Below are 18,512 nucleotides of genomic sequence, written 5' to 3'. Positions count from 1 at the left end.
CACATCAAAGTTGCTGGTGAACGCAGCAGGCCAGGCAGCATTCCTAAGAAGAGGTACAGTCAACGTTTCAGGCCAAGACCCTTCGTCAGGACTAACTGAAGGAAGAGTTAGTAAGAGATTTGAGAGGGGGAGGGGGAGATCCAAAGTGATAGGAGCAGACAGGAGGGGGAGGGATGGATTCGTGAGCTGGACAGGTGAATGGCAAAAGGGGTATGAGAGGATCATGGGACAGGAGGTCTGGGAAGAAAGAAAAGGAGGGGGGGGGACCCAGAGGATGGGCAAGGGGTATAGTCAGAGGGAGAAGGAGAGAGAAAGAATGTGTATATAAATAACAGATGGGGTATGAGGGGGAGGTGGGGCATTAGCAGAAGTTTGAGAAGTCAATGTTCATGCCATCAGGTTGGAGGCTACCCAGAGGGAATATAAGGTGTTGTTCCTCCAACCTCAGTGTGGCTTCATCTTTACAGTAGAGGAGGCCATGGATAGACATATCAGAATGGGACGTGGAATTAAAATCTGTGGCCCCTGAGAAATCCTGCTTTCTCTGGCGGACAGAGCGTAGGTGTTCAGTGAAACAATCTCCCAGTCTGCGTCGGGCCTTCCCAATATATAGAAGGCCACATCGAGAGCACCAGACGCAGTATATCACCCCAGCTGACTCACAGGTGAAGTGTTGCCTCACCTGGAACGACTGGGGCAATGAATGGTGGTAAGGGAGGAAGTGTAAGGACACGTGTAGCACTTGTTCCACTTACAAGGATAAGTGCCAGGAGCGAGATCAGTGGAGAGAGATGGGGGGTGGGGGGGATGAATGGACAAGGGAGTCGCGTAGGGAACGATCCCTGCGGAAAGCGGCGGGGGGGGGGTGCAGGAGGGAAAGATGTGCTTAGTGGTGGGATCCCGTTGGAGGTGGCGGAAGTTACGGAGAATTATATGTTGGACCCGGAGGCTGGTGGGGTGATAGGTGAGGACCAGGGGAACCCTATTCCTAGGGTGGTGGGAGGATGGAGTGAGAGCAGATGTGCGTGAAATGGGGGAGGAAGGGAAGCCCCTTTCTTTAAAAGAGGACATCTCCCTCGTCCTGGAATGAAAAGCCTCATCCTGAGAGCAGATGTCTATTTTTGGGAGTAAAATACAATGATCTCGGACATATACCAGTTCAGCACCACCCAAGGCTTGAGGATTATTGGCACTTTGTAGTTTTAGTGGAAGTTCATTTCTGAATGTACCTCAGTTGGGGGAAAAAGAAATCGCAGGTCATATTTAGAAACATAGAAAATAGGTGCAGGAGTAGGCCATTCGGTCCTTCGAGATTGCACCGCCATTCAGTATGATCATGGCTGATCATCCAACTCAGAACCCTATACCAGCCTTCCCTCCATACCCCCTGATCCCTTTAGCCACAAGGGCCATATCTAACTCCCTCTTAAATGTAGCCAATGAACTGGCCTCAACTGTTTCCTGTGGCAGAGAATTCCACAGATTCATCACTCTGTGTGTGAAGAAGTTTTTCCTCATCTTGGTCCTAAAAGGCTTCCCCTTTATCCTCAAACTGTGACCCCTCGTTCTGTACTTCCCCAACATCAGGAACAATCTTCCTGCATCTAGCCTGTCCAATCCCTTTAGGATTTTATATGTTTCAATAAGATCCCCCCTCAATCTTCTAAATTCCAACGAGTATAAGCCTAGTCGATCCAGTCTTTCATCATATGAAAGTCCTGCCATCCCAGGAATCAATCTGGTGAACCTTCTTTGTACTCCCTCTATAGAACCATAGAAACTACAGCACAGAAACAGGCCTTTTGGCCCTTCTTGGCTGTGCCGAACCATTTTCTGCCTAGTCCCCCTGACCTGCACACGGACCATATCCCTCCATACACCTCCCATCCATGTATCTGTCCAATTTATTCTTAAATGTTAAAAAAGAACCTGCATTTACCACCTTGTCTGGCAGCTCATTCCATACTCCCACCACTCTGTGTAAAGAAGCCCCCCCCCCAATGTTCCCTTTAACCCCCCCTCACCCTTAACCCATGTCCTCTGGTTTTTTTTTCTCCCCTTGCCTCAGTGGAAAAAGCCTGCTTGCATTCACTCTATCTATACCCATCATAATTTTATATACCTCTATCAAATCTCCCCTCATTCTTCTACACTCCAGGGAATAAAGTCCTAACCTATTCAACCTTTCTCTGTAACTGAGTTTCTCAAGTCCCGGCAGCATCCTTGTAAACCTTCTCTGCACTCTTTCAACCTTATTTATATCCTTCCTGTAATTTGGTGACCAAAACTGAACACAATACTCCAGCTTCGGCCTCACCAATGCCTTATACAACCTCATCATAACATTCCAGCTCTTATACTCAATACTTTGATTAATAAAGGCCAATGTACCAAAAGGTCTCTTTACGACCCTATCTACCTGTGATGCCACTTTTAGGGAATTTTGTATCTGTATTCCCAGATCCCTCTGTTCTACTGCACTCCTCAGTGCCTTACCATTTACCCTGTATGTTCTACCTTGGTTTGTCCTTCCAACGTTCAATACCTCTCATTTGTCTGTATTAAACTCCATCTGCCATTTTTCAGCCCATTTTCTGGTAGGCTCTGAAAATCTTCCTCACTGTCTACTACACTTCCAATCTTTATATCATCAGCAAATTTGCTGATCCAATTTACCCATTATCATCCAGATCATTGATATAGATGACAAATAACAATGGACCCAGCACTGATCCCTGTGGCAAGGATGTCTTTCCTCAGATTAGGGGACCAAAACTGCACACAATACTCCAGGTGTGGTACCACCAAGGCCTTGTACAACTGCAGTAGTACCTCCCTGCTCCTGTACTCGAATCCTCTCGCTATGAATGCCAGCATACCATTTGCCTTTTTCACCGCCTGCTGTACCTGCATGCCCACTTTCAATGACTGGTGTATAATGACACCCAGGTCTTGTTGCACCTCCCCTTTTCCTAATCGGCCACCAGATAATAATCTGTTTTCCTGTTTTTGCCACCAAAGTGGATAACTTCACATTTATCCACATTAAATTGCATCTGCCATGAATTTGCCCACTCACCTAACCTATCCAAATCACCCTGCATCCTCCTCACAGCTAACACTGCTGCCCAGCTTCGTGTTATCCGCAAACTTGGAGATGCTGTATTTAATTCCCTCATCTAAGTCATTAATATATATTGTAAACAACTGGGGTCCCAGCACTGAGCCTTGCGGTACCCCACTAGTCACTGCCTGCCATTCTGAAAAGGTCCCGTTTATTCCCACTCTTTGCTTCCTGTCTGCCAACCAATTCTCTATCCACATCAATACCATACCCCCAATACCGTGTGCTTTAAGTTTGCACACTAATCTCCTGTGTGGGACCTTGCCAAAAGCCTTTTGAAAATCCAAATATACCACATCCACTGGTTCTCCCCTATTCACTCTACTAGTTGCATCCTCAAAAAATTCTATGAGATTCTTCAGACATGATTTTCCTTTCACAAATCCATGCTGACTTTGTCTGATGATTTCACCGCTTTCCAAATGTGCTGTTATCACATCTTTGATAACTGACTCTAGTATTTTCCTCACCACCCATGTTAGGCTAACCAGTCTATAATTCCACGGTTTGTCTCTCCCTCCTTTTTTAAAAAGTGGGGTTACATTAGCCACCCTCCAATCCTCAGAAACTAGTCCAGAATCTAAAGAGTTTTGAAAAATTATCACTAATGCATCCACTATTTCTTGGGCTACTTCCTTAAGCACTCTGGGATGCAGACCATCTGGCCCTGGAGATTTATCTGCCTTTAATTCCTTCAATTTACCTAACACCACTTCCCTACTAACAAGTTCCTCCATCTCACTGGACCCTCTGTCCCCTACTATTTCCGGAAGATTGGTTCTGTCTTCACTAAGGAGGACATAAATAAAGTAGTTATTCAATTGGTCTGCCATGTCCTTGCTCCCCATAATCAATTCACCTGTTTCTGTGTGTAGGGGACCTACATTTGTCTTAACCAATCTTTTTCTTTTCACATATCTATAAAAGCTTTTACAGTAAGTTTTTATGTTCCCTGCCAGTTCTCTCTCATAATCTTTTTTCCCCTTCCTAATTAAGCCCTTTGTCCTCCTCTGCTGGACTCTGAATTTCTCCCAGTCCTCAGGTGAGCCACTTTTTCTGGCTAATTTGTATGCTTCTTCTTTGGAATTGATACTATCCCTAATTTCCCTTGTCAGCTATGGGTGCACTACCTTCCTTGATTTATTCTTTTGCCAAACTGGGATGAACAATTGTTGTAGTTCATCCATGTGATCTTTAAATGCTTGCCATTGCATATCCATCGTCAACCCTTTAAGTGTCATTTGCCAGTCTATCTTAGCTAATTCACGTCTCATACCTTCAAAGTTACCCTTCTTTAAGTTCAGAACCTTTGTTTCTGAATTAACTATGTCACTCTCCATCTTAATGAAGAATTCCACCATATTATGGTCACTCTTACCCAAGAGGCCTCTCATGACAAAATTGCTAATTAACCCTTCCTCATTGCTCAAAACCCAGTCCAGAATAGCCTGCTCTCTGGTTGGTTCCTCGACATGTTGGTTCAAAAAACCATCCCGCATGCATTCCAAGAAATCCTCTTCCTCAGCACCCTTACCAATTTGGTTCACCCAATCTATATGTAGATTGAAGTCACCCATTATAACTGCTGTTCCTTTATTGCACACATTTCTAATTTCCTGTTTAATACCATCCCCAACCTCACTACTACTGTTAGGTGGCCTGTACACAACTCCCACCAGCGTTTTCTGCCCCTTAGTGTTACGCAGCTCTACCCATATCGATTCCACATCTTCCCGGCTTATGTCCTTCCTTGCTATTGCGTTATTCTCTTCTTTAACCAGCAACGCCACCCCACCTCCCCTTCCTTCATGTCTATCCCTCCTGAATATTGAATATCCCTGAATGTTGAGCTCCCATTTTTGGTCACCTTGGAGCCATGTCTCTGTGATCCCAACTATATCATATTCATTAATAACAATCTGCACTTTTAATTCATCCACCTTGTTAGGAATGCTCCTTGCATTGACACACAAAGCTTTCAGGCTTGCTTTTACAACACTCTTAGCCCTTATACAATTATGTTGAAAAGTGGCCCTTTTTGATTTTCTTGGTTTATTCACAACATAACCTAATATTTCCATGGTTACAAATTTTCATTGTCCTTCAATGAGATTTTTGTTTTTGTGCTGCAAAGTTACAAAAATGTAACTCAACCAAGTGTCAGTAGTGATGAAATAGTTACCAACTACTTGGTACTTTTAGGCCGGGGGTTCCCAACCCTTTTTATGCCATAGACCCATATCAATAACCAAGGGGGGAGGTTGAGAACCTCTGCCCTAGGCAGATGGCCTTGCCTTGCAAAATGTGTACTTGAGTTCCTGAGCAGATGTGGGAAAAAGTAACAATTTTGTAGTAGAGGTGATGGTGGCTTATGCCAATTTTAGTTAACATCTTCTCCAACTGAAAAATGTTAAATAGTGGGCCTTTGAGGATAGTGTTGCTGCCTCTACTAGTTAGAATGAGAGTCTTAGATGCCTGGTCCTTTTTGCCTGAAATAAGTCAGCTACTTAAACAAAAAATGTTGAAGTAGTTTTCAATTTGATTTCCAAGAACGAAGGAAATACTGCTACAGTTATTTTGAATTGACTTTATTTCTTATATTCTTCACAGACACGAGGAGTAAAAATCTTAGCGTTACCTGTCTAAATGTGCAATCATAGTAATTTATAATAAAACAGTCAATGTAACATAGAAATACACTCAAATCAGTGCAAGTTAATTAGTCTGATGGCCTGGTGGAAGAAGCTGTCCTGAAGCCTGCTGGTCCTTGCTTTTATGCTGTGGTACTGTTTCCTGGATGGTAGTAGATGGAATAGATTGTGGTTGGGGTGACTCGGGTCCCCAGTGATCCTACAGGCCATTTTTTCACACCTGTCTTTGTAAGTGTCCTGAATCATGGGAAGTTCACATCTACAGATGTGCTGGGCTGTCAGCACCATTCTGCAGAGTCCTGTGATTAAGGGAGATACAGTTCCCATACCAGGCAGTGATGCAGCCAGCCAAGATGCTCTCCATCGTGCCCCTATAGAACGTTCTTAGGATGTGGGGGCCCATACCAAACTACTTCAACTGTCCGAGGTGAAAGAGGTGCTGTTGTGCCTTTTTCACCACACAGCTGGTGTGTACAGACCACGTGAGGTACTCGATGATGTGGATGCTGAAGAGCTTAAAGCTGTTTACCCTCTCAACCCCAGATCCATTGATGTCAATAGGAACCAGCCCGTCTCCATCCCTCCTGTAATCTACAACCAGCTCCTTTGTTTTTGCAACATTGAGGGAGAGGTTGTTTTCTTGACACCACTGTGTCCGAGAAATGACTTCTTCCCTGTAGGCCACCTCATTGTTTGAGATAAGGCCAATCAATGTAGTGTCGTGGGCAAATTTAATTAGCAGATTAGAGCTGTGGGTGACACAGTCATGGGTATAGAGGGAGTAAAGGAGGGGATTAGTGCACAACCCTGAGGGGCTCCTGTGTTGAGAGTCAGAGGGGTGGAGGTGAATGAGCCCACTCTTACCACTTGCCAGTGATCTGACAGGAAGTCCAGGATCCAGCTGCACAAGGCAGGGTCAAGGCCGAGGTCTCTGAGCTTCCTGTCAAGCCTGGATGGAATTATGGTGTTGAATGCTGAACTGCGGTCCAAGAACAGCATTCTCACTTAAGCATACTTCTCCAGATGTGTAAGGACAGTGTGTAGAGTCCATAAAAGCTGTCCATCAAAGGCTCAGAAGCTCAATAGCAGACTCCTATGTTGCAGCAGCAGTTTTCAGTAGATTAGAAATTTTTATCTAATTTAAAAACTCCTTCCCCTGGTGTAAATCTTGATTTTGCACATAATAGTGTTGACAAACTGTTGTTTGTAGCTCTACTTCAGATAATCAACTTCCTAACAATCAACACTGGGGCACCTTGGGTGTGTGTGCTTAGCCCACTGCTCTACTCTCTCTATATACACATGACTGTGTGGCTAGACATAGCTCAAATACCATCTATAAATTTGCTGATGATACAGCTATTGTTGGTAGAATCTCAGGTGCTGAAGAGAGGCTGTACAGGAGTGAGATATGCCAACTAGTGGAGTGGTGTTGCAGCAACAACCTGGCACTCGACATCAGTAAGATGAAAGAGCTGATTGTGGACTTCAGGAAGGGTAAGATGAAGGAACACATACCAATCCTCATAGGGGGATCAGAAGTGGAGAGAGTGAGCAGTTTCAAGTTCCTGGGTGTCAAGATCTCTGAGGATCTAACCTGGTCCCAACATATTGATGCAGTTATAAAGAAGGCAAGACAGCGACTATACTTCATTAGGAGTTTGAAGAGATTTGGCATATCAACAAATACACTCGAAAACTTCTATAGTTGTACTGTGGAGTGCATTCTGACAGGCTGCATCACTGTCTGGTATGGAGGGGCTACTGCACAGGACCAAAAGAAGCTGCAGAAGGTTGTACATCTAGTCAGCTCCATCTTGGGCACTAGCCTACAAAGTACCCAGGATATCTTCAATGAGCGGTGTCTCAGAAAAGCAGCATCCATTATTGAGGACCTCCAGCACCCAGGGCATGCCCTTTTCTCACTGTTAGGAGATACAGTGTACAGATACAGGCACACACTCAGCAATTCAGGAACAGCTTCTTCCCCTCTGCCATCCGATTCCTAAATGGGCATTGAACCCATGGACACTACCTCACTTTCTTAATATATATTGTTTTTTGCATGATTTTTAATCTATTCAATATATGTATACTGTAATTGGTTTACTTATCTTGATTTTTCTATATTGTGTATTACATTGAACTGCTGCTGCTAAATTAACAAATTTCATGTCACGTGCCGGTGATAACAAATCTGATTCTGATTCCTTTAACTAAAAGGGTTGCTGCAGTGAGAAACAAATTCACATGAAAATATATTGGTAAATGAAGGTACTGCTCATACTATTCCTAAGTTGCAAGTGGTGGTTGTGGAACTGGAGTGATAAAATGATCAAATTGACATGCACCCAACCACCAGTTACCTTGAGTATATCAACATAAACAATTTGTGCATTTTTTGCTTAGATTTTGAAGTGTGAAATGTTTTGTTGGTTTTACTCACTGATCTCATTTTACTAAATCATAAGAAATATTCCAATAAGCATTGGTTTTGCTTTAGCTTATGTTTTTTGAAGTAGTTTTTATTTTCCACTAAAATACGTAAAGGTTAGCCACTCTTGTTAGCCAAAAGTCTAACCTGGTATTTGAATTTTGAAATTGAGTTACTATAATACTCCTGCTGGTAGAATCTCAATTTAGCCATGGTGTCTGCACACTTGACTTCTTCCTCCCTGCCCACGAAAACTAAACATTTTTAAGTCCTGAAACAAAAGCTTGCTTTCAGGCTTCAAGGGTCAAAGGTATACATGCAGAAGTTTTCCAGCCAAAATTACACTTTTCTAGGAGACAGCAATACTAATAATATGCCAGTGAAGGCTTGCTTTACTATCCTCCCCCAAATAAAATAGCATGAAGATTCTCAGATTGCAGTAAAATAACTGCAGATGCTTCAATTTTTAAATAACAGATGCTGAAGAAACTCGGATGGCAAAGTAGCATTAGCAGTTTGTCTTTATGAAAATGTTTTGTGTTGAAAACTTCTTCATTCCTGACCTGCAATATTAACTATTTTGCTTTCCAGTTTGCTTTCCAATGGTCTACCTGGCCTCTGAGTTTGTGCAACATTCTGTTTTTTTTTGCTCCCAGTTATCATTCAATGAATATTCAATTCCTGGCCCTGTGAAACTATTTTGCTAATGAGGATGTTCAGAATCAGGTTTAATATTACTTGCATATGTCAGCGTTCAAGATGAGGTAGTATAAATCAGATTAGACATGATTTTGTGGGAGAAACCAGAGAGTGGCAGTAGATGGTTGCCTCTCTGATTAGAGGCCTTTGACTATTGGTGCTGAGTCTGTTGTTTGTCATCTATATCAATGATCTGGATGATAATGTGGTCAACTGGATCAGCAAATTTGCAGATGACACCAAGATTGGGGATGTAGTGTTGGCCAATGTTTCTTTATAGACAATATTCTGATGTTGCTAGGCAACATTCTGATGTAGCTGTTTTGCACTTTCTCCAAAGCCTTCACATAGTTCCTGTATTGTAAGCAGAACTGCACACAATACTCCAAATATGGTCTAATCAGTTTTAGACAGCTGCAGCATAACTTCCTGAGCTTTATACCGAGTAACTAGACTGACAAAAGCAATTATGCTGTACATCTTTACCATTCTATTCACTTATTGACATAGCCCAAGTCTATGCTGTATATCAATGCTCAAAGGTCTTCCTTTCTTACACCTGACTTTGTGATAGTATTGCACTTTGCACTTGCCTGGAATAAACTCCATTAGCCATTTCCCTGCTCATATTTCCATCTGATTTGTAGTATTCTGTACTTTTTAACAGCCTTCTCACTACTCAAAACTCTGACAACTTTTGTGCTGTCTACAAACTTTCTAATCACCCAACCGACATTCCAACCGCCCCCCCCCCCCCCCGATGATTTACTGATAGTCAACAGGGCATAGGTAAGTGAGAGAGGAATAACCCAAACAAATTAGTAGTCAAATGCCCAACTAAACTAATCCCTTGCAATACACAAAAGTTGCTGGTGAACGCAGCAGGCCAGGCAGCGTCTCTAGGAAGAGGTGCAGTCGATGTTTCAGGCCGAGACCCTTCGTCAGGACTAACTGAAGGAAGAGCTAGTAAGAGATTTGAAAGTGGGGGGGGGAGGGGGAGATCCAAAATGATAGGAGAAGACAGGAGGGGGAGGGATGGAGCCAAGAGCTGGACAGGTGATTGGCAAAAGGGATATGAGAGGATCATGAGACAGGAGGCCTAGGGAGAAAGAAAAGGGGGAGGGGGGAAGCCCAGAGGATGGGCAAAGGGTATAGTGAGAGGGACAGAGGGAGAAAAAGGAGAGAGAGAAAAAGAATGTGTGTATATAAATAAATAACGGATGGGGTACGAGGGGGAGGTGGGGCATTAGCGGAAGTTAGGGAAGTCAATGTTCATGCCATCAGGTTGGAGGCTACCCAGAGGGAATATAAGGTGTTGTTCCTCCAACCTGAGTGTGGCTTCTTCTTGACAGTAGAGGAGGCCTTGTATAGACATATCAGAATGTGAATGGGACTTAGAAGTAAAATGTGTGGCCACTGGGAGATCCTGCTTTCTCTGGCGGACAGAGTGTAGGTGTTCAGCGAAATGGTCTCCCAGTCTGCGTCGGGTCTCGCCAATATATAGAAGGCCGCATCGGGAGCACCGGACGCAGTATAACACCCCAGCCGACTCACAGGTGAAGTGTCGCCTCACCTGGAAGGACTGTCTAGGGCCCCGAATGGTGGTGAGGAAGGAAGTTTAAGGGCACGTGTAGCACTTATTCCGCTTACAAAGTTAAGTGCCAGGAGGGAGATCAGTGGGGAGGGATGGGGGTGGAATGAATGGATAAGGGAGTCGTGTAGGGAGCGATCCCTGTGGAAAGTGGAGGGGGGGGGGAGGGAAAGATGTGCTTAGTGGTGGGATCCCGTTGGAGGTGGCGGAAGTTACGGAGAATTATATGTTGGACCCGGAGGCTGGTGGGGTGGTAGGTGAAGATAAGGGAACTCTATTCCTAGTGGGGTGGCGGGAGGATGGAGTGAGAGCAGATGTGCGTGAAATGGGGGAGATGCGATTGAGAACAGAGTTGATGGTGGAGGAAGGGAAGCCCCTTTCTTTAAATAGGAGGACATCTCCTTCATCCTGGAATGAAAAGCCCATCTCCCTCAAATCCCACCATCAGCTCCTGGGCCCTCAGAGCCTCCTTCTTCCTCTCACCCCAACCCTCCCCTCTCCACTGACACCACCAGCCTCCCTCCCCTTCCACCCTCTGATCCCACTTCTCATACGTGCCAGGTCTTCATCATCCCCTCCGACCTTCAACTCTCTGAGGCAGAGCGCTCTATCCTCAGAAAGGGCCTCACCTTTGTCCCCCTTCGCCCACACCTCAGCGAGTTCCGTGTTCGCCATGACGCGGAACTCTCCTTCCATTGGCTCTGTCTTCGAGTCTACTTCTTCGGCAAGGACTCTCCCACCCCCACCGATGACCCCTTCTCCTGTCCTCTTCATGGACACCCTGCTCTGGTCTTCTGCCTGCTCTGGATCTCTTTATTGCTAACTGCCAACGGGACATCATCCATCTTGACTTCACCACACCTTGTTCCCATTCCAACCTCACTCAAGAAAGGGGCTTCCCTTCCTCCACCATCAACTCTGCTCTCAAACGCATCTCCCTTATTTCACGCACATCTGCTCTCACTCCATCCTCCTGCCACCCCAGTACCCTCTGGGTCCAACATTGGTTCCCCTTGTCCTCACCTACCACCCCACCTGCCTCCGGGTCCAACATATTATTCTCTGTAACTTTCCTACCTCCAACAGGATCCCACCATTAAGCACATCTTTCCATCTCCCCCCTCTCTGCTTTCTGCAGGGATTGCTCCCTACGCGACTCCCTTGTCCATTCATCACCCCCATCCCTCCCCACCAATCTCCCTCCTGGCACTTATCCTTGTAAGCGGAACAAGTGCTACACATGCCCTTACACTTCCTCCCTCACTACCATTCAGGGCCCCAGACAGTCCTTCCAGGTGAGGCGACACTTCACTTGTGAGTCGGCTGGGGTGATATACTGTGTCCGGTTCTCCGGATGTGACCTTCTATATATTGGCGAGACCTGACGCAGACCGGGAGGTCGTTTCGCTGAACACCTACGCTCTGTCCGCCAGAGAAAGCGGGATCTCTCAGTGGCCACATATTTTAATTCCACGCCCTATTCCCATTCTGATATGTCTATCCATGGCCTCCTCTACTGTAAAGATGAAGCCACACTTAGGTTGGAGGAACAACACCTTGTATTCCATCTGGGTAGCCTCCAACCTGATGGCATGAACATCGACTTCTCTAACTTCCACTAATTCCCCAGCTCCCCCTCGTACCCCATCCATTATTTATTTATATACACACTTTTTTTCTTTCTCTCTCTCTCCTTTTTCTCCCTCCGTCCCTCTGACTATACCCCTTGCCCATCCTCTGGGCTCCCTACCCCTTCTCCCTGGGCCTCCTGTCCCATGATCCTCTCATATCCCTTTTGCCAATCACCTGTCCAGCTCTTGGCTCCATCCCTCCCCCTCCTGTCTTCTCCTATCATTTCGGATCTCCCCCTCCCACTTTCAAATCTCTTACTAGCTCTTCCTTCAGTTAGTTCTGACGAAGGGTCTCGGCCCAAAACGTCAACTGTACCTCTTCCTGGAGATGCTGTCTGACCTGCTGCGTTCACCAGCAACTTTGATGTGTGTTGCTTGAAATTCCAGCATCTGCAGATTTCCTCATGTTTGCATTTCTAAACTAATCCCTTCTATTTTCTGCACAGTCATGTACCTATCGAACAGCCACTTGAAAGTGGTAGGTGAATCCAGAAGGGGTGAGTTTGGAAGTTGATTGGTAAAAGAGATGCAGGGCTGTAGAAGGGGATGAGAGGGAACAGGAGGCAGTGGAAGAAAGAAAAGTAGGGACGAGCACCAGAGGGAGATAAGAGAGGGGAATGGGGATATGTGAAGTGGGGGGGGGGGGGGGGGGAAGGGGAAGAGGAAAAGTGGCCAGTACTGGAAGTTGAATAAATTGATCTTCAGGTTGGAGGCTACCCAGTTGGAATACAAGATGTTGCTCCTCTAACCAGAGTGTGACCTCATTGCGGTAGTAGAAGAGGCTATGGACTGGTGTGTCGGAATGGGCAGTTGAATTAAAGTGGTAGTCACCCATTAAAATAAGGGTCTCGGCTCGAAACATTGATTGTTCACTTTTTCCATAGATGCTGCGTGGCCTGCTGAGTTCCTCCAGCATTGTTTGGATTTCCAGCATCTGCAGATTCTCTCTCATCTATCTTTTCTTCCAGGTCATTTATACTGTATGTATATATCGCAAACAGGTAAGGTCCCAGTATGGATCTTTGTGGAACCTCCCAGCCAGAATACCATTACCCTTTAAACCAATTATAAATCTAAACAGCTGATTCACTGTGGATCCCATGCATGATGCTCCTTTGGATGAGCCTCCCATGAGAGACCTTGTCCAAAGCCTTACTAAAATCCAGGTAGCTGGCATTGAGAGCTTTACCTTCATCAATTACCATTGTCACTTCTGTGAAAAACTCAGGTTAATAAGATGCGACTTGCCTTGTATAAAGCTGGGCTGACTATTCCTAACTAGACCATGGTTTTCCATTTGTTCATAAATCCTCTCCCCAAGAATCGTTTCCAGTGACTTCCGTACTACTGATGTAAAATTCACTGATCTATTATTTCCAGGATTATCCCTGTTTCCCTTGAATAATGGAGCTACATTACTTCGTTAGGATTGAGGAGATTTGGTATGTTACCAAAGACTCTAACAAATTTCTACAGGTGTCCTGTGGAGACTATTCTGACTGGTTGCATCACAGCCTGGTATGGAAGCTCCAACGCACGGGATCGCATGAGGCGGCAGAAGGTTGTAAACTCAGCCAGATCCATCACAGGCACAAGCCTCCCACCATCCAGGACATCTTCAAAAGGCAGTGAATAAAATGGTGGCATCCATCATTAAAGACCCTCACCATCTGGGACATGCCCTCTATTTCTATGGTCAGGGAGGAGGTACAGGAGCCTCCACTCAATGTTTTAAGAACAGTTTCTTCAAAGTTCAAATTAAAGTTTATTATCAGAGTACATACATGTCACCACATACAACAATGAAATTCTTTTTCTGCGGGCATACCTATAAACAGGATCAATGGACAACAAACTGCAAATGCAGATATAAATAATGAGAATGAAATAACAAGACAAGAGTCCTTAAGTGAGTGCAGCTATCCCCTTTTGTATAAGATGATTGAGGGGTAGTAACTGTTCTTAAACCTGGTGGTGCTAGTCCTGAGGTACTTGTACCTTCTACCTGATGGCAGCAGTGAGAAAAGAGCATGGCCTGGGTGGTGAGGATCTTTGATGGATCCTTTTCTATGGAGACTTTTCATGTAGATGTTCTCAATGGTTGAGGGGGGGTTTTTACCCATGATGTACTGGGCCAAATTCACTACCTTTTGTAGGATTTTCCACTCAAAGTTTGGTGTTCCCATATCAAGCCTTAATGTATCAGTCAGCATACTTTCCACCACACATCTGTAGAGGTTTGCCAAGGATTTTGATGACATGTTGAACCTCAGCATTCTCCTGAGGAATTAGAGGCACTGTCATGCTTTCTTCACAACTATATTTACATAATGATTTCAGGACAGGTCTTCTGAGATTGGGACAACCAGGAATTTAAAGTTACTGACCTTCTCCACCTCTGATCCTCTGATTGCTGACTCATGGACCTCTGGTTTCCTTCTCCTGAAATCTACAATCAGTTCCTTGCTCTTATTGACATCGAGTGAGAGGTTGTTATTATTACACCACTCAGCCAAGTTTTCAATCTCCCTCCTGTATGCAGATACAGACCACAATAGTGGTGTCATCAGCAAACTTGGCCACACATTCATAGGTGTGGAGTGAGTAGAGCAGGGGGCTAAGTACACATCTCTGCAGTGCTCCTGTGCTGATGGTGATTGTGGAGGCGATGTTTTTACCAATCTGAACTGACTGGAGTCTGCAAGTGAAGAAATCCAGGATCCAATTGCACAAGGGGGTATTGAGGCCCACGTCTTGTAGTTTACTGATGAGCTTTGAGGGATGATGGGGTTTAAATACTAAGCTGTCATCGGTGAAAAGCATCCTAATGTTTGTACCTTTACTGTCCAGATGTTCCAGGGTTGTGAGAAGAGCCAACAAGATAACATCTGCTGTAGTCCAGTTGCTTTGGTTGGTAAATTGGAGCGGATCCAAGTCATCATTCAGACAGGAGCTGACATGCTTCAACACCAGCCTCTCAAAACAGTTCATCACTGGGCGATGGTCATTGAGGCAGCTTACCACGCTCTTCTTGGGCACTGGTATGATTGAAACCTGCTTGAAGCATTTGGGTAATGCACATTGCTGGAGTGGGAGGTTGAAGATATCTGTGAATACACCAGCTAGTTGGTCAGCACAGGTCTTTATTACTCAGCCAGGTACTCTGTCTGGACTGGATGCTTTCCTTTAACTCTGCCATCAGATTTCTGAATGGTCCATGGGGACTATCTCATTATTTCTCTTTTGCACTGTTTATTGTAGTTTTTATTTTAACTTAATAGTAATTTTTGTCTTGCGCTGTACAGTCACCACAAAAGCAACAAGTTTCACAAAATGTATCAGTGATAATAAAACTGATTCTGATTCAGATTCAGATTCTACTTGCCAGTCCTCCTGGCCCTCACCCGTGGCTAGCGAGGACACAAAGATGTTGGTCAAGGCCCCAGCAATCTCCTCTCTTGCTTCTCAAAGTAACCTGGGGACTTATTCATCTTAATATTCTTTACATGACCCCACACAATCTCCTTTATCTTGAAATGCCCAAGCAAATTGGGATGCTCCACACTGATCTCCCTATCCTCTACGTCCTCCTAGGTAAATACCGATTCAAAGAACTCATTTAGGATTTTGCCCACATCCTCTGTCTCCAAGCACATATTCCCTCCTTTATTGTTGTGTGGTCCTATCTACTCCCTAGTTATCCTCTTGGTCTTAGTGTAGAATACGCTGCCAGAGTAAGTGGTTGAGGCACTTGTATAGTTACATAAATTGTAAAGTTTTAGGTTACGAGACAAATGCTGGCAAATGGGACATCTTGGTCAACAGGGTCCAGCTTGTGAGAACTGTTTGCAACCTAAACTCTTTGTACATTAGAAAGGAACAAAAAATGTCTGGGAGTTGATCGTAGAAACCACTGTTGATAGGAGGGCAAGCAGACGTAGGAAGAAATGGCTGACAGCCAGCCTCACTGTCTCAATGAATGAGTGATTTGAATGAACATAGAACAGTACAGCACAGTACAGTTCCTTCCCTGCACAATTTTGTGCCGACCTTTCAACCTACTCCAAGATCAATCTAGTGCTTCCCTCCCACATTGTTCTCTATTTTTTATTTCATCCACGTGTCTATCAAAGAGTCCTTTAAATGTCCCTAATGTTTACCACTGCCCCTGGCAGCGTATTCCACGCACCCACCACTCTGTGGTGAAAACACCACCTCTGACATCCTCCCTATTCTTTTCTCTAATATCCTCTCATCAAGTCAAATCTCATCCTCCTCCACTTCAAAGAGAAAAGCCCTAGCTCACTCAACCATTCCTCATAAGGCATGCTGTCTAATCCAGGCTGCATCCTGGTAAAACTCTTGTGCACCCTTGCACCCTCTCTAATGTTTTCACATATCTTCTATAATTAGATGACCAGAGCAGAGCACAATACTCCACATGTGGTCTAACCAGAGTTTTATAGAACTGCAACATTACCTTGTGGCTCTTGAACTCAGTCCCCTCACTAATGAAGGCCAGCACACCATATGTGGCCTTAACCCCTATCAAAAGCTGAGAGACTTTATAAGGCATTGGTCAGACCACACTTGGAAGATTGTGAGCAGTTTTGGGCCCCTTATCTTAAAGTTATGTGTTCTGCATTATAGAAGATCCAGAGGAGGATCATGAGAATGATGCTGGGAATGAAAGAGTTAACATATGAAGATCGTTTGGTGGCTCTAAGCCTGTATTTGCTGGAGTTTAGAAGGAGGGGTGATCTCATTGAAACCTATCGAATATTTAAAGGCCTTAATAGTGTGGATTTGGAGAGGATGTTTCCTATAGAGGGGGAGTCTAGGACCAGAGGGAACAGCCTAAGAATAGAAGGACATCCCCTTAGAACAGAGATGAGGGAGAATTACTTTAATCAGAGGGTGGTGAATCTGTGAAATTCAATGCCTGTGAAGGGCAAGTCATGGGTATATTTAAAGTGGAGGTTGATAGGTTCTTGATTAGTCAGGGTGTCAAAGGATATGGGGAGAAGGCAGGAGAATGGGGTTGAGGGGGATGATAAATCAGTCAGGATGGAATGGTAGAGTAGACTTGACGGGCTAAATGACCTAATTCTGCTCTTATGTCTTATGATCTTATCAATTTTTGTGGTAACCTTGAGGGATCTATGGACGTGTACCCCGAGATCCCTCTGTTTCTCCACACTACTAAGAGTCCTGCTATCTCTGCCTTCAAGTTTGACTTTCTAAAATGTATCACTGCACACTTTTTCAGACTAAACTCCATCTCTGCCACTTCTCTGTCCAGGTCTGCATCTTATCATTGTCCCTTTGTACCCTATAACAAACTTCCACACAACACCACCAATCTTTGTGTCATCTGCAAATTTACTCATCCACCCTTCCACTTCCCCACCCAAATTACTTATAAAAATTATAAACAGCAGGAGTCCCAGAACAGGTCCCTGCTGAACACTACTGGTGAAGAACAAACAAAGCACATGGAAATGTTACATTCTATTCCCACCTGGCAGAAGCTGCCTGGAGCTCCACAACAGCTCACAAATACTCATCGGTGTTTATGAAGTGTACACAAGAGTGGAATTTATCAGCTGGAGAGGACCTGTGTCATAAACAAGTCTCACTTTGAGATGTACAACTAGGCTAGTTATCATATTCTGCCTGTGTGATGTACAATTGAACAGCATTAACATTGCATTTTCTAATTTGAGGTAAACTGCTTCATATCTTTTTCCCTTTTCTCTCTTCTGATCTACCCAGGTTCACACACACCCTTCCTCCCATCCCCCATCCCCCATGCCTCATCCCACATCCCCCATGCCTCATCCCACTGATCCTGTATGCCAAATCACCTACCTTATATGGTTCCACTCTTCACCTTCCTTTCTTATCAGATTCCATCACCAGCAGCTCTTTGGTGTCTCCACTAATCACCATCCAGCCTCTGCTGTGACTTTCACCCTTCCATCTTCTACTTTACTCCATCTACCAACCAACTCGTCATCACCTGAATCGACCTATTGCCTGCTAGCTCTTGCTTCACCACTCCCCTCACTCTTTATACTATCTCCCCCTATTCTTTTGGTCTATGGAGGGCCTTGACCTGAAACATCAACTTTCCATTTCTTTCCACAGATGTTATCTGAGCCGCTGAGTTCCCCACCAATTCGTCTTATTGATTCGCTTTAAGACGCGAGGGTCGGGCAGGTCTCGCTTTAAGATGCACCACTTGGGCCGGCCTCGCTTTAAGACGCACCACTTGGGCCGGCCTCGCTTTAAGACGCACCACTTGGGCCGGCCTCGCTTTAAGACGCACCCCACTTGGGCCGGCCTCGCTTTAAGACGCACCACTTGGGCCGGTCTCGCT

Source organism: Mobula birostris, chromosome X (genome assembly GCF_030028105.1).
Source record: "Mobula birostris isolate sMobBir1 chromosome X, sMobBir1.hap1, whole genome shotgun sequence".
NCBI classification, from domain to species: Eukaryota; Metazoa; Chordata; class Chondrichthyes; order Myliobatiformes; family Myliobatidae; genus Mobula; species Mobula birostris.
The sequence above is the reverse complement of the archived record's forward strand: the minus strand, read 5'-3'. Positions refer to the sequence as shown.